Source organism: Salmo trutta, chromosome 39 (genome assembly GCF_901001165.1).
Source record: "Salmo trutta chromosome 39, fSalTru1.1, whole genome shotgun sequence".
NCBI lineage: Eukaryota > Metazoa > Chordata > Actinopteri > Salmoniformes > Salmonidae > Salmo > Salmo trutta.
Window position 1 is genome coordinate 17,161,312 of NC_042995.1, and position 17,777 is coordinate 17,179,088.

Below are 17,777 nucleotides of genomic sequence, written 5' to 3' on the forward strand. Positions count from 1 at the left end.
TAGTTAACACAGTGTCCAAAGAAGGGCCAGAAGTATACAGAATGGTATCGTCTGCGTAGAGGTGGATCAGAGACTCACCAGCAGCAAGAAAGACATCATCACACCTGACAGGTGTGGCATATCAAGAAGCTGATTAAACAGCATGATCAAATACCTCCGCTACAAGTCCATGGTGCTTGCCTACGGAGCTGTGAGGGGAACGGCACCTCCGTACCTTCAGGCTCTGATCAGGCCCTACACCCAAACAAGGGCACTGCGTTCATCCACCTCTGGCCTGCTCGCCTCCCTACCTCTGAGGAAGCACAGTTCCCGCTCAGCCCAGTCAAAACTGTTCGCTGCTCTGGCACCCCAATGGTGGAACAAGCTCCCTCACGACGCCAGGACAGCGGAGTCAATCACCACCTTCCGGAGACACCTGAAACCCCACCTCTTTAAGGAATACCTGGGATAGGATAAAGTAATCCTTCTAACCCTCCCCCCCCCCCCAAAAAAAGATTTAGATGCACTATTGTAAAGTGGTTGTTCCACTGGATATCATAAGGTGAATGCACCAATTGTAAGTCGCTCTGGATAAGAGCATCTGCTAAATGACTTAAATGTAAATGTAAATTACACAAGTGCACTTTGTGGTGGGGACTTTCAAAGGCCACTAAAATGTGCAGTTTTGTCACACAACATAATGCCACAGATGTCTCAAGTTGAGAGAGCATGTACTTGGCATGCCGACTGTAGGAATGTCCACCAGGGCTGTTACCAGAGAATTGAATGTTAATTTCTCTACCATAAGCCGCCTACAACTTTGTTTTAGAGAATTTGGCAGTACGTCCAACCGGCCTCACATGGAGCCACGCCACGCCCTCCACATCAGACTTCTTCACCTGCCGGATCGTCTGAGACCAGCCACATGGATAGCTGATTAAACTGTGGGTTTGTACAACCAAAGAATTTCTGCACAAACCGTCAGAAACCATCTCAGGAAAGCTCATCCGCGTGCTCGTTGTCCCCACCAGCGACTTGACCTGACTGCAGTTTGGCGTCGTAACCGACTTCAGTGGGCAAATACTCACCGTCAATAGCCACTGTCACGCTGGAGAAGTGTGCTCTTCACGGAATAATCCTGGTTTCAACTGTACCGGGCAGATGGCAGACAGTGTGTATGGTGTGTGGACGAACAGTTTGCTTGATGTCAACGTTGTGAACAGAGTGCCCCATGGTGGGGTTATGGTATGGGCAAGAATAAGCTATGGACAACGAACACAATTGCATTTTATCTATGGCAATTTGAACGCACAGAGATACCGTGACGTGATTCTGAGGCCCATTGTCGTGCCATTCATCCGCCGCCATCACCTTGTGTTTCAGCATGATAATGTACTGCCTTATGTCGCAAGGATCTGTACACAACTCCTGGAAGCTGAAAATGCTCCAGTTCTTCCATGGCCTGTATACTCACCAGACATGTCACCCTTTGAGCACGTTCGGGATGCTCTGGATCGACGTGTACGACAGTGTGTTCCAGTTGCCGCCAATATCCAGCATCTTCGCATAGCCATTGAAGAGGAGTGGGACAACATTCTACAGGCCACAATAAACAGCTTGATCAACACGATGTGAAGAAGATGCGTCACGTTGCATGAGGCAAATGGTGGTCCACGCCCCTACCTTTTTTTAAGGTATCTGTGAATAACAGATGTATATCTGTATTCCCAGTCATGTGAAATTCATAGATTGGGGCCTAATGAATTTATTTCAATTGACTGATTTCCTAATATGAACTGTAACTCAGTAACATCTTTGAAATTGTTGCATGTTGCGTTTATATTTTTGTTCAGTGTGAATTGGGCCACTGAGCAGTTGTCACACATCTGAAGGCAGAATGCCTGCAGATAGGAATGAATTATTGCAGGTATGTGTGCGTGCGTGTGTGTCTGTCTCTGCGTACGTGCCGTGTGTGTCCCCGTGTGTGTCCCCGTGTGTGTGACAGGGTTGAGCTGGGCTTGCATCATCCCTCCACACAGAGAGAGAGAGACTGTTTATGGGAGCGAGGCGCTACGGGAGAAACATCCTGTGTAGCCTGGGATGATGGTGCGTTTACAGTACGGCAGCACAGTGGCGATCAAGGTAGTTTGGAATCACCGTCTGTCCGCTTCCACACCGCCAGGCATCCATCCAGCTAACAAGGCTTCCAGCAAACAGGGACAAGCCTATCCTATCTCCCGAAAAATTATTCTACCTCCCCAAGTTTTCTTCAAGCTCGACTAGGGTTGCACATTTTGGGGAATATTCAGGAGGAAGAAACTTTCTGGGGGAATTAACGGGAATATATGCAAATTAATATTAACACCATTTAAAATGTAGATTTTTTTTTGCATTGGATATATTTACCATATCATATGGAAACAGAAACATAAACCTTTTACCTTATAAGTAGACATAATTGCAAATGATTAAATCCTTCCAATATAAATAAAAAACACAATTTAGTTACGAATTGAACTTTAATTAAATGAGTTGATTCTTCACATGGGATGATTTCACTGAACAACAAAAGAAAGGGAATATTGAATGATCCCCAATGATCCATCGCATCTCCCAAAAACGTTTCCAACAAACATCTGTAAAACGATAGTCTAGAAACTAAAGCTTTGGTTGTCTTCCTCTCAGGCTTCCATGTCTTCTCCCTGGACCTCCTCTTGAACATCAGACTCTGAGGCCTCATCTTCACTGTCACTTTCCAACCTTGTCAGGCTCAAAAAGCTTAACATTTGCCTGGATGGCCACCAATTTTCTAACCCTTGTATTGGTCAGCCTGTTGCGTGCTTTGGTGTGTGTGTTCCCAAACAAGGACCGGTTGCGCTCTGAGACGGCTGATGTTGGTGGGATTTGGAGGATGATGGAAGCAACAGGGGAAAGAGCCCCAGATCCACAAAGACCCTTCCACCAGGTGGCTGATGAGATATGTTGGCATGACTGCCATATTGCTCTCTATCCCAAAGCCCTTGCTTGGAAGTGCACTTCGCCAGACTGTCAAGAAGCTTTCCCTCATGCAGGCCAAGGTGGCGAGACACGGTAGTGATGACACCATAGGCCTTGTTGATCTCTGCACCACACAGGATGCTCTTGCCAGCATACTTGGGGTCCAACATGTACGCTGCGGCGTGTTTGGGCTTCAGGCAGAAGTCTTCACACTTTTTGATGTATTTCAGAACTGCAGTTTCCTCTGCTTGGAGCAACAGTGAAGTAGGGCAGGGCAGTATGGATTTCTTCTCTTACATCTGCAAGCAGAGTCTGAACATCAGACTGGATGGCATTGTCTCCCTCAATCCGTGCAATGGCTACTGCTATAGGTTTCAGGAGTTTCCGGCTGCTTACCACTCTCTCCCAAAATACATCATCCAGGAGGATCCTCTTGATGGGGCTGTCCATATCAGCAGACTGTGATATGGCCATTTCTTGGAGAGACTCCTTCCCCTCCAGGAGACTGTCAAACATGATGACAACACCACCCCCAACGGGTGTTGCTGGGCAGCTTCAATGTGGTGCTCTTATTCTTCTCACTTTGCTTGGTGAGGTAGATTGCTGCTATAACTTGATACCCCTTCACATACCTAACCATTTCCTTGGCTCTCTTGTAGAGTGTATCCATTGTTTTCAGTTCCATGATGTCCTTGAGGAGCAGATTCAATGCATGAGCAGCATAGCTAATGGGTGTGATGTGAGGGTAGGAATCCTCCACTTTAAACCAAGCAGCCTTCATGTTCGCAGCATTGTCTGGCACCAGTGCAAATACCGTCTGTGGTCCAAGGTCAGTGATGACTGCCTTCAGCTCATCTGCAATGTAGAGACCAGTGTGTCTGTTGTCCCTTGTGTCTGTGCTCTTGTAGAATACTGGTTGAGGGGTGGAGATGATGTAGTTAATTATTCCTTGCCCACGAACATTCGACCACCTATCAGAGATGATTGCAATACAGTCTGCTTTCTCTATGATTTGCTTGACCTTCACTCGAACTCTGTTGAACTCTGCATCCAGAAAATGAGTAGATAAAGCATGTTGGTTGGAGGGGTGTATGCTGGGTGAAGAACATTCAGAAATATCTTCCAATACACATTGCCTGTGAGCATCAGAGGTGAACCAGTTTCATACACAGCTCGAGCAAGACATTCATCAGCATTTCTCTGACTACGTTCCTCCATTGAGTCAAAAAAACTTGTGATTGCAGGACCATGAGCTGTTGCTATCGATAAGATTAATCATTTTCACCCAGAATAGAAGTACAAGGACTTTTGTCAGAGGTTGCTTGTTGTGAACGCTGAGGAAACTTTATGCACTTGACATATGATTTGGCACAGTATTTGCAAATGTACACAGTTTTTCCTTCTACATTAGCTGCAGTGAAATGTCTCCACACATCAGATAGTGCCCGTGGCATTTTCCTGTAAAGATTACAAAGAAATTAGGAAAAAAATAAAAAATACAATTCCATGAATTAACACTCCTCACTTAACAGGCTCAAGCAAGCTAAAACCCACACGGTAGCAAAAACTAACTAGATATAAATGGTTAACAAGTTAGAAATGATTTAAACACACTTTGCTGTAGGCTACTATTTACTAGTTAACAAAAAAATCATGTATGTCACATAAAATATATTCACCCCACCCAGTATTGTAATCAAAACTTACCAGAAAGCATGTAGTCCTTGGCTCAGACAGTGTAGTAGTGTGGGCTCAATAGCATCTCATTAGTGTGCAAGATCTTGAGAATCAGCTGTACATGTGATGGAAGAATGCACTGTGCATGCAGAGGGTTGTAATTCCATTGAATTGGGGATAGTTTAACCAAAATATACCACAAGACCTAGAATTGTCTTATGTGTATCCCACAAAAAAAGGTCCACTGTTATAAGCTAACTTTTTTGATGAATTTAAGCAAAATTCCCCAAATTCCAGGGCTTAACTTCCCATGAAAAATTTCCAGAAGAATTCCAGGAAATTTACCGGAAAGTTTCCGACCCTTTGCAACCCTAAAGCTTGACCCACTTAACTATAGCCTTGTTCCAAATCTGTTGTGTGTTTGGCTTTACAATGACCATACGTGAGTTGGCAAGACAACACAAACAGATCTGGGACCATCCGGCTACCATTAAACATGGTAAGCAGGGCTGCACTACAATTGAGATTTTAACCATATATTGTGATTTTACCAGCGATTTATATTAAAACACTTGGATGAACTGTTGTAATCATATACATAAAATGTGTATTCTGATTCTATGGTTGGTGTTGTTTGTCATGATAACTAATGACAAAGCCAGGTACAGTAGAAGTTGTTGTGACAGGGTAGGAACCAAAGTGTTTGGTCAGTTTCCCAGGGGACCCTTATTACATTTGAATATTACATTCATGGCATTTAAAAAAAATTGCAGCCCCGTGCGATATGGATATTGCACATCTCAATAATGCAATTTAAATTAATTGTGCTGCCCTAATGGTAAGCATCACTTCCATTTCTCAATTAGCCTACAAATCATTCATTTGTGTAAGAGATTGAGTACATAGGAGCCTATCAGACCCCAATGATGTTGACCTGTCCCACATTTCAGATTTCACCCAAGCCATTTGAGGACGTGAAAACCTTGGTGGCTCTGAGAAAACAGCCATTTAATCCCAAACAGATCTCTGAGGCAGCTGTGGGAAGATTAGCATTGACAAACCACAGTGTGTGTAGCCTGTTGGGATGAGAGCAACAGTTAGGAGGATTGTTGGGTAAAAATAGAATGGGAGTGAAGGGACCTAGGGGTCAGGGGTCATAGTGTTGAGGAGAGACAGGAGAGTCCCAGTGGCTGTCAGAACTAGGGCTGGGTGATATGGCCAAAATCTCATATCCCAATATAGGTCATTTCATATCCCGACAACAATACATATCACGATATAGCACATTTTCTGTAAATTCAATTAATAAATAGGCCTTTACATGTGGTAATTTTATAACAACTATTTCTTATTATATTTTGAATTATACTCAACAAATAAAAAGGTACTTAATAAAATATGACTATTTCTCCTTTTATTTAGAACCTTTGTGCAAATTTTCAATTAAGCATGTAACAAAATATAAATATTAATGTATAAAATCTAAAAAAAGGTAAATAGAGAACAATTCAACTATAGTTGCAAACAAAATAAATATAGGCCTAAAATATCTATATTTTGGGGGGGGGCTTGCCTGTTTTGCATGTTATTTTGGCATTAATACGTGTCACACATCAATTTGCATTTGGTACCTTGGGTCGAGTGTCAGCACCAACTCACGAACCCCCCGTTTCTCCACCGTGGAAACTGGGGCCATGTCTTCGCAGATGCAAGTTGTAACGGCAGCTGTTATCTCCTATCTTCGTGATTCTTTGCCATATGGTGTGCCGCGGGCAAAAGCCTCTTGCCACGTCTGAGTCGGGAGTTTGTTTTGAGCACTCAACTGTACTTTTTTTTAGGTCTCATCCGTAGACTCTCTCCGTACTGTTTCACATGATTCTTGCGTAGGTGGTAAAAGAGGTTAGTGGTGTTTGAGCCTGTTGTCGGGACCGGCCTGCGGCATATTTTGCAGAGGACGGTTTTCTGGTCCGTGTCAGACTTTTCATACCCAAACCACGTCCATGCGACCGAAGTAGCCCCTCTTTTAGGTACGAGCTCCGTGTCTCCGTGTTTTGTGCTCCGTGTTTGTTTGTGTTGCAAAGTGCCAAGTGGAAGAACGCAAAGCGGCGTCCAATTGACGAAAATATTGCCGTAAAGTCTGATTTGCGACGACGAAATAAACGATAGAGCATAATATGAAACAATAGACGTTTTTTTATAGTCACGCGATATATATCGTCATGTCGCCCAGCCCTAGACAGAACCATGTAGGCTAGTCAACAAAAAAACACCCTAGTAAACCTTTTGGATGCTTTAAAAAAAAAATTCAAGCCAAAAATAAAACTATTAGGAGAACAAACATGTCCACGCTGACCCTGTTTGAAAAGAGAAATCATTCAAGTTTTACTGCCAGGGCTCCAAGTACAAAGGAGGATGTAAAAACAGTTACAGTCAGTGATTGCTTGGCCCAAAATCCCCCCCCCCATCTCTTTCCTCCCCTCCCCATCCTCCCCTTCTCGCTTTCCCTGAATGCCCCTAAGTGTTAGTCTTTGATCTGGAGGAGCTGCTCGCAACTTGTGACGCACAGAGCATTATTGGCTCTGTAGTACCTCATGTTCCCTGTAACTGTCCTTCCTCCATCTAACTCTCCTCTCCGACACGGACGCAGGCAGAACTCATAAAACACAGTACTCATAAACACACACAGTACTCATAAACACACACAGTACTCATAAACACACACAGTACTCATAAACACAGTGTCCGGAGGTTGAGGATGTTGGAACCGAAAGCAAGATGGCAAAGCAGAGGTGTGGAGTGATGAGGATTGTAGGGAGGACTAACGCTACTCTTTAATTGTATTTTAAATGTGGTGTGCTTTCTGGTGCCAGCTGACTGCCGTAGCTTCACCCAAGCGGGTGCTTCATTTTGGTCATAGTGAAGGGGCAGCTAGCCTAGACCTACTCCAGAGTCCACGAACTGAAACGGTTGAGCTCAAACTTCTTCCGAGTCACACAGAGGGGAGGGACAGCGAGACACCTTGATAACAGACCAGCTTTGCTCGCTCCTCCCCTTTACGACCACTTCCCTCTGATGACCGCTCAAGCCATGAACTTTCCTGACCCTCTCGTGACCTTCTCCTCATGAATGATGTGGTTTTTCTAAATTGATTGTCTTTTGTTGTTGCTTTAAAGCGCTTTGAGATTATTTTAATGAATAGCACTTTAAAAAGTTAAATAATGTATTATTATTATTATTATTATAAACAGAGGCTTGCACAGTCAATGCTATTCACCCTCAGTGGCAGAGCTCTCTGTCTCTCTCTCCCTCCCTCAACACCGTGTGTGACTGACCCAGTACCACCGCAATGGCATTAAAATAACTCTGTCAAAGCTGCTGCTGCTGCTGCAGATGCATTTTTATGACTAAAACAGGTCTGTTTTAGAAGTGGTTTTTTTGGGGGGGGGGGTACATAAATGATTGATCACATCATATTGATGTGGTTCTTGAGACGTTCAACTGTTCTCCGCGCATTGTAAATATTCTATACAGATTGCAGAACTATGTTTCTGGAATACTCCTGACTTCACCTGGCCCGCGGTCTGAGTTGCCTAGTCTAAGGACGGCATTGGTACTAGAAGCAGCTGGAAGAGGATATACAAGGTATAAATACATCTTGGGCCATGAAAAGTGAACTAACCAGTTAGAATTATTAATACATCGTACTTGAGAGAAAAAACGAATTCAAACAAAATCCTTCAAACCTTTTCTTGAAAGCCTACTTTTTTACCTCCGTGCTTATCGACTTCGTCCAAAGCTCCTTAAGTCGTCTTCTGCTCAGTTTAACAGGGACAGTACAGGGATTCGTGGATATGCTACCGCTACCCTTCATGATGATAAAGTCCAACCATTACTACTCTCGGTTATGCAGATGCCTGCAGTATTCCACCACATTAAAATCAGGCTCCTGCAATATAGGCGAGAGTGATAGGTGTGCTCCTTCCACACAAAATAGGAAAGCGCACACACCATGAACATGTGCGCACGTTGATTAAAAAGTGTCTCCTTAATTCATCAACACTGAACACAAAGTCTCACTCTCACTCTCACTCACTCTCTCTCTCTCACTCTCTCAGCATGTGCTTCCAGTGCGCGCTCTCTCTCTTCCCCTAAACCTCTGGGCCGACGTCTGGTTTCAGTTAGAGCTCACAGAAATGACCCGCTACAGTAGCTGCAAGCTAAGCACCTGTCAAAACAACTGGGCCTTCCTCCTCCTGGTGGCCTTGACTACAGGCTCTCATTCACTCACCTGGGACACGGATCTAGTTCCAATTCTAAGCCACAGACCTTGAATGGCCCACTCTTCGGGAAAAAGGTGAACTTGTACGCACCCTTTGGCCCCTGCTTTAAAGGGGATATGTCTCCTGTCCTTGCATGTACACAGATAAGCTAGTGGTCAGTACTCCATTTTAATGTCAGAGTATTTTTCCCTACGACTCAAAGCATCTGCATGTTTAATCCACACTGACACCATTAAAAAGGTAGATCAGACCCCGGCCAGATCATTAATGTACCTACAGACCGTTGAGAGTGCAGATCGTGACTGTCAGGGAGACGCATGGCCGCGGGCAGCCAGGGACACAATGAAACACTCCATAGAGCGTTCACTTGTTGTGAACATGCATCCATTTACAAGCAAGGACCGGGGGAGCCGGGGCCCGTCGGCAGGCAATCATTAGGCTGCGAGAGACTGGCACGGATACAGCAGTATTGTTTCCAGGCCCATCACAATAAATCCCGAGCCTAGCCCTGAGCGAAAAGAGAAGAGACGGGCTGTTGTGCAAGAAAACGAGCATCTCCCGTGAGATTATATGGCAGGCGTGTGTGTGCGCTGTCAGCAGATCCAGAGCTTCACACAACATCTCTTAAAATGCAGCTGTTCTCCCAAAACATGACAGAACACCCAAGTTGCAGAAGCTGGGCCAATTATCACCGTTCCCAGAAGCTAGGCCAATTACCACCGTTCCCAGAAGCTGGGCCAATTACCACCGTTCCCAGAAGCTGGGCCAGTTACCACCGTTCCCAGAAGCTGGGCCAGTTACCACCGTTCCCAGAAGCTGGGCCAGTTACCACCGTTCCCAGAAGCTGGGCCAGTTACCACCGTTCCCAGAAGCTGGGCCAGTTACCACCGTTACCAGAAGCTGGGCCAGTTACCACCGTTCCCAGAAGCTGGGCAAAGTATCACCGTTCCCAGAAGCTGGGCCAATTATCACTGTTCCCAGAAGCTGGGCCAATTATCACTGTTCCCAGAAGCTGGGCCAATTCTAACTGTTCTCTCCTTATCTTGTGATTCTGCAACAGATCTGAATCTCATTAGAATGCTATTATGCTATTGGCTCCATTTGAGCAATTGCTGATTGTTAATTGGTATTCATTGGTTTAATCTTGCAATCCAACTACTATGCAGAAACAGACAGAGAAGACAGTCTTTCTACACCCGTAGAATGGGCCTCCCGAGTGGTGCAGAGGTCTAAGGCACTGCATCTCAGTGCAAGAGGCGTCACTACAGGTTCGAATCCAGGCTGTATCACATCCGGCCGTGATCGGGAGTCCCATAAGGCGGCGCACAATTGGCTCAGCGTTGTCCGGTATTGGCCGGGGTAGGCCGTCATTGTAAATAAGAATTTGTTCTTAACTGACCTACCTAGTTAAATAAGGGTTATATATAAAGAGAATTAAGAGAACATTCCAGCATTACTCTTCTCATTACTTAATATAGGAGAAAGAGAGGTTTTTCTGAACTACCAGGTTCATTCCCCAATCTCATTAAAGGATACAACTGAAAATGTAGGCCTCTGTTCTGCCCCCTCTCAGATTCAGCATTACCTCCTCCTTCCTTTTCAATTACTGTAGATTCTGCCCCAGAGAGTGAGCCATGTTTATCCTGGCTAAGGATGTCATTTAAAAGAAATCCAAAATGACAAGTTTTTGGTCATTTTTCCCTCTCTGTCTTTCTTCTCTCTGCCTCTTTCTAACACTCTCCCACACACAATGTCTGTTCTGGAAAAGGTTGTGTCGTCCAACTGAATACGAGCCCATTTGTTGCCTGCAACTTGGAATAGCCATATTCTTGACAAAAAGTAGCCTGTGTGAGATATCACTTTAATCCAAGAAAATAGGCTACACAAGGCTAAAACACAACAAAGTTGGGACTCGGTTTCTGTCTGTCGGTTTGCTCGGTGTTCCTAATATGACTAGTGTCCCACTTATGCCCCAGAGCCACATAGGGAGGTTATGATGGGGAGGTGAAGAGGTAGTCTTACTCTGTGTTGTTAGCAAGACAAGTCACAGCTGTAACATTCTGTTCTGCAAGAATTTACAATGATGTTTGTCCCCTCAAGCTAACATCTCACTGCTCAATATCACACATCACATCACCCCGTACAATATGTATTTCCCAATGTTTCTCCTCAATAGTTGAACAATAGGTCCAGGCTGATGTGGAATGTTCCAGAAACAGGGAGAGAGAATAGAGAGAGTACAGATAATTGGAGGCAGAAGAGGCAGCCTGACAAAGGGAGCAGAATGAAGTGATATACAACCCGGAGGACACACGTTGCTACTTATTACAGAGAGGAACGTAAACACTGATAATTAAATTAGCCTATTGGCTGACAGGGCCAGGGGAATTCGCAACAGTTAACAGTTGCTCTCAGCTTATAAAAGTAAATTAAACTAAACACAATCCATTCCAATTACTCAGATTTTTTTTTTTTATCTTTCTATTTTCATTTTTGATATTTTAAGCATAGCCTAATACATTCAGGAGTTTTGTAGTGTCCAATCTTAAGCGAAATAAGGAGTTTTTCGTTAAAGAGATCACATGGTCATTGATTGTTATTGAAAGAGACAATATTAGCATTAGCATAGTGCTAGTGATTTCGGTTCCTTCAGTAGTCAGTACAGACCAGGGAGCTGCTGCTACTGCTGCTGAGTGGGAGTCAGCGCTAGGAGTATACACATTGTGACCCTCACTGTACCCACGCAGTGACAGTCTGGTTTGTACATCTGTATCAGAGGCTAAACTAGAGTGCAGGAAGAGTCACGGCACAGAGAGAGAGAGAGGGGAGCTGGTCCAGCTACATCTGTTGATCTGGCCTCGGCCCACAGTGGGTGAGGGACGAGTGTGTGTGTCTGTGTGACTGCCAACTTACCGTCTAGGTCTAATCATCCAACTAGGCTCTCTGACAACACAGCACGGTCCCAGGCGGGAGACGGACTATTCTCCTGAAATAGACGACGGAGCGCGACGCCACACTAACGGTGGACTGACACACACACGCACCCTCCTACGCACACACTGTGTGAGCAAGGAATGATGTCATCTTCGGCCATCCTTTTGCCTGCCCGCTTGGATATTTTGGAGCAGCCAAATATCCCTGCTATGCACGACTTGCTCCAGACGTCGGCCCTAGATCAGACAAAGCATATCGTGACTTAACTGCTGACTGATGGTCAAGCCCTGGTAGAGCAGTAAGACGACCACAGGCTTCCACCGGGCCTTTCCGTGGTGTCAGTTACACAGTCAAGGGTGACAGGTTCCCTAACTAAAAGACATGAAACAATGAATCCTTGGTAATTCTGTTGGGCGTGCAACAGCGTAGATGAGTGATGGATGGGTGAGAGAGAGATGGAAGGAGAGAGAAAGGAAAGAGGGAGAGAGCGCAAGAGAAAAAAGACGAGAGCGAGGGGAAGAGAGAAAGCTTTTAAAAGCCTTATCAGAACGAGGATGCACACGGTAATTGCGTTCCACTTGATTTGCTCAGAGGGGCCTGGTGACACCCACACCTCAGAGTGAACCCATCCTGTGGACGAGCTAGCTGCCAGCTGCGTTAAAAAGAGAATACAACCAGTCTTTATGCTAATCTCCGTTATCGGTCTCTGCCAAGCAGGCTGGAGAGCTGAGGGTTTCAAATGAGACCACATTCAACACATAGTCCATATTTAGACTGGGTCTCTCTCGTGTGATCTCCAGCTTCCTCCACAGGTCTAGCAGAGAGCGATGATGAGATAGCGAAGCCACCAGAAATGGAAAGTTGTGGGATCCATCATGTTCACAGAACGGCTCTTTCCAACAGACAAGAACTGATGACGTCGGCTACCGCTTCAACATGGAGATGAAATATGCATGAAAGCATGACTGAACAGGCCTATCACATCAGATCAGCTGTCTGGAGGGAATGGGAGGCAAGAGGGACGAGATCCATGACCTAAACAGGAAGGAGGAGGGGTCAAAGGTTACCACAACAGCTGGAGACTGTGCCTTAGGGAGCCTCAGGGGCCAAGAAATGTCCCTTTCTCTCCCATAGTATAATCACAATACAGGAAGTACAGGCTCCTCAGGCCTCTCTCTGGAGACTGTTGCTGGCTATTGGAGCAGCAAAGACACCTGGACATGCATATTAACATAGGCCTACATGTTAACTAAACCATAAGGTTAACGGAAGAGGCCTGGGAACCTGTACTTCCTGTGTCGTGACTGGGTCGATACATGTGAAAAGAAGAGATAGAATGAGGATCGGAACCGGAAGGAAGAGCTCCACCGTCTCTCTTTGCAAGTCTATTGATCAAATGTCCCCTCCCCTTTCAGAATTCGCCTTGGAAATTGTGATTTGTCCAAAGCACCGGAAGTAATGCTGCTCATTACCTCACGCATCCGGTTGTATCGTGACAGCTCTACGGTACCATTTATGTCCACACGAGATTATGAGAGCAATTAAGGCAAAATGTCTGACTACCCCCTCTGTCTCAGCAAGGGTTGCAAAGGGGTAGGAAACTTTCTGGTAAATTTCCTGAATTTTTCCTGAAGTTTTCCATGGGAAGTTAAGCCCTGGAATTTGTTCAAGTGAAGGTCCAGCAAATCATAGAGAAAGCAGACTGTATTGCAATCATCTCTGATAGGTGGTCGAATGTTCTTGGGCAAGGAATAATTAACTACATCATCCCCACCCCTCAACCAGTATTCTACAAGAGCACAGACACAAGGGACAACAGACACACTGGTCTCTACATTGCAGATGAGCTGAAGGCAGTCATCAATAACCTTGGATCACAGACGGTATTTGCACTGGTGCCAGACAATGCTGCGAACATGAAGGCTGCTTGGTTTAAAGTGGAGGAGTCCTACCCTCACATCACGCCCATTAGCTATGCTGCTCATGCATTGATTCTGTTCCCCAAGGACATCATGGCATTGAAAACATTGGATACACTCTACAAGAGAGCCAAGGAAATGGTTAGGTATGTGAAGGGGCATCAAGTTATAGCAGCAATCTACCTCACCAAGCAAAGTGAGAAGAATAAGAGCACCACATTGAAGCTGCCCAGCAACACCTGTTGGGGGTGGTGTTGTCATCATGTTTGATAGTCTCCTGGAGGGGAAGGAGTCTCTCCAAGAAATGGCCATATCACAGTCTGCTGATATGGACAGCCCCATCAAGAGGATCCTCCTGGATGATGTATTTTGGGAGAGAGTGGTAAGCAGCCGGAAACTCCTGAAACCTTTAGCAGTAGCCATTGCACGGATTGAGGGAGACATTGCCATCCAATGCCAGTCTGATGTTCAGACTCTGCTTGCAGATGTAAGAGAAGAAATCCATACTGCCCTGCCCACTTCACTGTTGCTCCAAGCAGAGGAAACTGCAGTTCTGAAATGATTCAAAAAGCGTGAAGACTTCTGCCTGAAGCCCACACACGCCGCAGCGTACATGTTGGACCCCAAGTATGCTGGCAAGAGCATCCTGTCTGGTGCAGAGATCAACAAGGCCTATGGTGTCATCACTACTGTGTCTCGCCACCTTGGCCTGGATGAGGGCAAGGTTCTTGGCAGTCTGGCGAAGTGCACTTCCAAGCAAGGGCTTTGGGATAGAGAGCAATATGGCAGTTGTGCCAACATATCTCATCAGCCACCTGGTGGAAGGGTCTTTGTGGATCTGAGGCTCTTTCCCCTGTTGCTTCCATCATCCTCCAAATCCCACCAACATCAGCCGCCTCAGAGCGCAACTGGTCCTTGTTTGGGAACACACACACACACCAAAGCACACAACAGGATGACCAATACAAGGGTTGGAAAATTGGTGGCCATCCAGGCAAATTTGAGGCTTTTTGAGCCTGACAACGAGCCATCCTCAACAAGGTTGGGAAGTGACAGTGAAGATGAGGCCTCAGAGTCTGATGTTCAAGAGGTGGACATTGAGGAGGTCCAGGTAGAAGACATGGAAGCCTGAGAGGAAGACAACCAAAGCTTTAGTCTAGAAACTATCGTTTTACAGATGTTTGTTGGAAACGTTTTTGGGAGATGAGATGGATCATTGGGGATCATTCAATATTCCCTTTCTTTTGTTGTTCAGTGAAACCATCCCATGTGAAGAATCAACTCATTTAATAAAAGTTCAATTCGTAACTAAATTGTTTTTTTTTATTTCAATTGGAAAGATTTCATTTGCAATTGTATCTACTTATGATAAAGTAAAAGGTTTATGTTTCTGTCTCCATATGATATGGTGACTATATCCAATGCAAAAAAACATCTACATTTAAATGGTATTAATATTAATTTGCATATATTTCAGTTAATTCCCATATATTCCCGTTAATTCCCACAGAAAGTTTCCACCTCTGAATATTCCCCCAAAATGTGCAACCCTAGTCTCAGCTACACCCTCCACTTCACCTCGTCATCCTAAATGCCCTAATCTGCCCCTTTCAGTCTCCACTTTCCTCAAATTGGATTTCCAGTGAAGTCTCTGGCTCCAGATCATGGTCTGCATACTGAGAGCTTTAGAAGGACCTTTAGGCAGTGTGACAACGTTCACGTCTACTGCTAGAGCACATACTTTTAATCTTATTGGATGTATAACACGTCTTATTTCCCCAGTGAGGAGAGAGAGAGAGGTGAGGAGAGAGAGAGAGACAGAACACTGCAGCAGTCTGGTTCACCCCAAGGCTCTCATTCAGTAGCGAGGAGAGAGTCTAGGCCTGATATTCAGAAACAATGTTTTTTTGCACTCACTGTCTGGTGCGGGAAAGGGTTTGCAGGAAGCAGATACAAAGAGCAGAGAAAGTAGCCTCATTCAAAGAAAACCCATCTTTATTCTATGAAAATAAGAACATGGAGACTGAACAGCAAAGCGGACAAAACATCTCAGGGTCTGCCCAGAAAGTGCAAGGGAGCAAGATCCTGCCCTTCTGAATAGAAGAGCCTGCCTTTCTGAATTGAAGAGCCTGCCTTTCTTAGAAACCAGTGGGAAAAGACATATTGACCCGTCAACGACAGCAAGCTCTCTTACATAAACCAATCCTTTCCAATAAATATCGATATTTTTTTTACATAACCAACCTTTCGGGAACCACTTCTCAGTTCAAATGTGGTCCCGACTCCTGTTCAGCCTGTCCACGGCTTGTGCCATATCCCTCCCTGCTCGCTGGTAAAAATAGCACTGTAACATGCTGCTGTTGGGAAAGAGCTGCTCGGAATGGAGGTTTGAGTGGAGAGAGTGGATAGATAGAGTGGAGAGAGTGAGAGAGAGACAGGGAAAGAGGGTAAGAGGAGAGAGAGGGAAAGGGAGAGAGAGAGAGACAGCTCTAGAACGTTCTAGAGGAAATAATCACTCCACAGTTAGACTCAGAGGCAGGCTCTGCCTCACTCTACCCTGCTGCCTCTGTTGACAGTGAGGCATGGTGGCACACAAACAGAAACATAACTAAGTATTTCGTTATAGCCTCCAACAGTAGACCAAAATGTAATCTGGATGTCTGTCCGATTTAGCTTCTTCCATGGCCAAAATAACACACTATCACACTGTTACACGGAACCCAAACCGGCTGCGCGCGTGCACCATCGTGCGCTATCGTGCATAAATGTATTTTGTCCCCCTACACCAAACGCGATCACGACACGCAGGTTAAAATATCAAAACAAACTCTGAACCAATGACATTAATTTGGGGATAGGTAGAAAAGCATTAAACATTTATGGCAATTTAGCTAGCTAGCTTGCACTTGCTAACTAATTTGTCCTATTCAGCTAGCTTGCTGTTGCTAGCTAATTTGTCCTGGGATATAAACATTGAGTTGTTATTTTACCTGAAATGCACAAGGTCCTCTACTCCGACAATTAATCCACACATAAAACAGTCAACTGAATCGTTTCTAGTCATCTCTCCTCCTTCCAGGCTTTTTCTTCTTTGAACTTATATGGTGATTGGCATCTACACTTTCATAGTGTTACCACGACAACCGGCAAAACATTCCGTCTTTCAATCACCCACGTAGGTATAACCAATGAGGAGATGGCACGTGGGTACCTGCTTCTATAAACCAATGAGGAGATGGGAGAGGCAGGACTTGCAGCGCGATCTGCGTCAGAAATAGAACTCACTTCTATTTTAGCCCTTGGCAACGCAGACGCTCGTTGGCATTGTGGGTGCAATCTTTGAATAACATAGATTCCTACATTTATTTTGCAACGCTCGCGCACGTGACGCGAGCGGTGTAGTCGGGGTATTAGTGTCATGAGCACAGTAGGTTATTAGAGCCATCAGGTAACATACCTACAAGAACAATGTCCCCAGTTTAATTTTCACAGCAAGCATCCCATCTGCTCAACACTGGATGACCAGTTCCATGAGGCATTCTGACATTCCGGTAAAGGTCAGACTCATGACTCATCGTGATTGAATGGATAGTTCATGAGGTCAGGCGCAGGTCACGACGTAGGCCTATTCTCATCTATGACAAGCATGCTGCAAAGTATTTTTCTTTGTCCATAGTCACAAAACAACCATCTAAAAGTAGTGTGTGCTGTCAGGTGCTGCATCTGAAAAGTGAATTTGCCATCCTCGTGGCTCAAACTTCAGAAGAGCATTGAGCCAGTAATCGAAAGATTGCTGGTTTGAATCCCAGAGCCGACTAGGTAAAAAAAAAAGTTCAACGTGCCCTTGAGCAAGGCACTTAACCCTAATTGCTTCTGTAAGTCGCTCTGGTTAAGAGTGTCTGCTAGATTATTAAAATGTCAAATGTAAGGGTAGTCCTAATCTACATGTTGGGGCCGCAGTCAATGACTGCAAAATCTCTGAATAACTTTG

At 45.1% G+C, this 17,777-nt stretch overlaps 1 protein-coding gene across 4 annotated transcripts in view; it reads right to left on the reverse strand.

Annotated features, from left to right (window-relative positions):
* LOC115179149 (cytoplasmic protein NCK2) overlaps window positions 1-17,777 on the reverse strand; it is a 53,443-nt gene that overhangs the window by 26,850 nt on the left and 8,816 nt on the right. The window contains exon 1 of one of the 4 annotated variants that reach the window (XM_029740453.1): window positions 16,031-16,420. The exons of 2 other annotated variants lie outside the window; for them this stretch is intronic. The gene's annotated coding sequence lies outside the window, so the exon portion shown is untranslated. Of the gene's footprint in view, window positions 1-6,284; window positions 6,894-16,030; window positions 16,421-17,777 lie in introns of those variants that run through there. One more of the 4 variants, XM_029740455.1, reaches the window with a different exon arrangement.